The sequence below is a fragment of the Pinus tabuliformis genome, chromosome 4_2, assembly GCF_031772625.1.
Source record: "Pinus tabuliformis cultivar Carrire ecotype Pingquan chromosome 4_2, CPIR1, whole genome shotgun sequence".
In the NCBI taxonomy this organism is placed as follows: domain Eukaryota; kingdom Viridiplantae; phylum Streptophyta; class Pinopsida; order Pinales; family Pinaceae; genus Pinus; species Pinus tabuliformis.
The window spans coordinates 309,416,234-309,420,285 of record NC_142304.1 but is presented as its reverse complement, the minus strand read 5'-3'; positions in this window follow the sequence as shown (position 1 = coordinate 309,420,285).

Here is a 4,052-nt window from a genome sequence, read left to right as displayed (position 1 = left end):
CTTTGGGTGTTCACAGCTACTTGCCTCCTCGCTTGCTCAAGAGAACAGCTACTTGATTCCCACGAGATCACAAGAGAATAGCTACCTGTGACAAGAGAACAGCTACTTGCGACAAGAGAAGAACACAACACAAAGGCAGATATTCATATTCACAAATGATTCAGGATTAGAAGTAAATCAAATACACTAATGCAATCATACAAATACACCAGTATATAGGAGAAAACCAAGATAGCTTTATTGATTGATAACAAGGTTCAGGAAGAGATACAACCCAGAGGGCTCCAATCCAGCATCTCCTTCCCAGCAGAATGGAATTCCTTCTTCAGCTCCCTTCAAAGCATTAAGCACCCAATGTTTCCAGTCTCAAACCAACAGCAATTCTTTGCAATAACAAAATTCCAGCCCCCCTAGATCTCATGGAGGAGAGATCTATATATAGTTATTTTGGAGAGAGGATGAGTCAGCTTGAGATCTGACTAGTGTCCTCTCCCTCTCTCAGTTCTTGAGTCCACTTGGAGGTTCTTGCTTCCACTTGGAGATTTGGAACCTCTTACTCATCACCAGTCGAATTCCCTGAGGCAAGTGTCATTTTGGAAGCTTCCTGAGCATTGACACATTGAGGAATGAGCCTGCCACTTGTCCAAACTCGCTCAGTGCAGGTAGATAGTGTTGGAGTTGACATTCAACGCAGGTAGCCAGTGTAGCAGTTGACATTCAGCGCAGATGCTCAGTGGAGCAGTTGACATGATCCTGAATTGACTTATTTTTTAGTGGTTTCAGGTGGAGAACTTCTGTGAATTGCTGTGGTTAGTTAGCCTTGTTCCTCTAGGGGTAGTAACAACATGTTTAGGGACTTTGGATCCCTTAGATTATGGACATTTCATGCTCAATGCTGTAAGGCACAAAAATGTCTATAACACCAACATCTTTGTGATCCACTTTTGTTGCTCTTCAGAGGATAATCTTTGTTCTAAAAAGTATTTAAGGCTATCATGATCCGTTTTTACCTTGAAGTGTCTTCCCATTAGGTAGGGTCACCATTTCTTAAGTGCATGGAGTATTGCCAACATTTCCTTCTCATAAATAGCTTTGCTTAAAAACTTTCACTTGATTGGACGACTTTCAAAAGCAATGGGTCTTTCATCTTGCATTAGAACAGCACCAATTCCATTTCCTGAAGCATCACATTCCACAATAAAGGTTTTTGTGAAGTCCAGTGTAGCTAAGACCGGTGCTTGGCACATTGCCTCTTTAAGATGTTTAAAGGCCTTTGTTGCTTCCGGAGTCCATGAAAATGAATCTTTCTTCAATAATGTTGTTAGAGGTGCTGCTATTCTCCCATAATTCTTAACGAACTTGCGATAATACCCTGTCAACCCAAGAAATCCTCGCAGATGCTTTATGGATGTGGGGATTTTCCATTCCTTAATGGCTTTAATTTTTCTAGGGTCTACCTTAACTCCTTCATGAGATACAATATGACCCAAATATTCCACCTCCTGGACTCCAAAGAAACATTTGGATCTTTTTGCATATAATTGTTTCTCCTCCAATAGTTGTAGCACCCTGTCAACATGTTCAACATGATCCTTCCAAGACTTGCTGTAGATTAGTATATCATCAAAAAATACTAACACAAATTTTCTAAGGAATGGTTTGAAAATTGAATTCATCAAACCTTGAAATGTTGAAGGTGCATTGGTAAGGCCAAAAGGCATGACCAAAAATTCATAATGACCCTCATGAGTTCTAAATGCCGTTTTCGGAATGTCTTCAATCTTCATTCTGATTTGATGATATCCCGAACGAAGATCCAACTTGGTGAAGTAAATTGATCCATGCAATTCATCCAGTAATTCATCAATGACAGGAATGGGGAACTTATCTTTAATAGTGAGCTTGTTGAGCTCCCTATAATCTGGACACATGCGCCATGATCCATCCTTCTTGTGCACCAATACTACTGGAGCTGAGAAAGAACTTTGACTCGGTTGAATTATACCAGCCTCTAGCATTTCTGCAACCATACGTTCAATTTCACTTTTTTGGACATAGGGATATCTGTACGGCCTGATGTTTGGAGGAACACTTCCTGGAATCAGATGAATAGCATGATCATGATCACGCATAGGTGGGAGACCTTTGGGAGTCTCAAATACCTTGGAATGATTGTCCAGGACTTTTTGGAGATCTGGAGAAATAGATGATTCCAATGTGGAAACATCTAGCGAACATAATTGTGCAATTACACCTCTTTGCTCCTTTTTTAGAAGCTTTGTCATGCCATTAGAGCTGATTATCTTTCCTGGTTTCCCTGCAATACCCCTTAATTCAACTTCCTTTCCTTCCACAGAAAATTTCATGAAAAGTTCTTGAAAATTAAAAGCTATTGTACCCAAGGATTGTAGCCATTGGACTCCTAGTACAACATCAGCACCTCCCATTGGAATGGAAAGCATTGGGCTAGTCAATACATATTCTCCCATGGATAGCTTGATATTATGGCACTTTCCAGAACAATTTATTGTTCCTCCATTTGCAATCATCACTTGACACTCTGGTGCTGGATATAGAAAGCAATTCAATTCTTTTGCTACCCTACAATGAATAAAATTGTGGGTGCTTCCTGAATCAATCAACACTATTACCTTTTTCTTCTTGATTTGTCCTTCTATCTTGATGGTTTGAGGAGTGGTAATTCCCACCAATGCATTACAAGATATGGTCGGATTTATTTGTTCTTCATCTAGGCTTTGTTCCTGGAATATATCCTCTTCTTTTGACCTTTCTTGCTCCTTTTCTTCTTCCTCTTCACAATCTATGTAGAATAATTTCTTCTCAGCACACTTATGACCTTTTGTGTATTTGCTATCACAATTGTAACAAAGCCCTTTTGCTCTTTTTTCTTCCAATTGTTGTGGTGTCAACCTTGTAGGTTGTGGAAGACTATGGGCAACAACACTTCCGTCTTTATAGTTGTGAATGGTATGCTTCCTAGTTGCCATAATTTTGCTTTCCATTTTTCTTGCTAACCTGAATGCCTTCTCTAATGAATCAGGTTCCCAAAGGCGCACATCATGTTGGATATTATCCTTTAAAGACCCTATGAACACATCAATCCTATGCTCCTCTGGAATATTTTACCCTTATGTTCAATTTTTGGAACTCCTCAATGTGCTCCATTATTGAACCCTTTTGTTTGAGACTTATCAATTGGCTAAAAAAAGTGTTGCTTTTTGTATCCTCATAATGTGCTATCAATTCTTCCGTAAAAATTTCCCAAGTGATAAATTGTTTACGAGAACAAAGCCATTGATACCATACAAACTGATTTGGTTCCAAATATAAAGTTGCCATACGTACCTTTTGTGTGTTTTGCACATTATTGAGATCGAAGAATTGCTCCATCTGTAATATCCATGTGGCGGGATCCTTGCCATCAAACTTCCTCATATCGATTTTTGGAACATGGTGAGTCTTCGATCCAACATTAGAGTCTATGGAATCATGATTAACATTTCTTTTGTTCTCATCATGAGTTTTCTTTAGTATTCTTTCACCCTTAGTGACCATTTCATTTAGCAACTTATTCATATTTATCTTCAATTCTTCCATCTTATCATCCATGCCATCAATTTTAGCGTCCATGCCATTCACCTTAGCTTCCATGCCATCCATCTTAGCTTCTACGCCTTTCTTTAAACAGTCCATCTTAGCTTCTACACCTTTCTTTAAACCATCCATATTAGCTTCTACATCTTTCTTTAAACCATCCATCTTAGATTCTGTTCCTTTTTGTGCAAGGGACAGTTGTTGCACTTGGTCTTGTAATTTTGATATATCATGTTGCATTTCTTCCTCTTCTTCATGAGTCATGCTAGAGCTTTCAGGTTCCTTACTAGGTGTTTGCATTTTCTTTCCTCGGGGCATCAGTTACTGATAATAATGCTCTACTATGCCCTTTGAATTCCTTCAAAATAAATTTTCAAACCAAGCTTAAGCAAAAATTTAAAAAAATCTACACACCTTTTTTCACTTTGTAGGAGCTT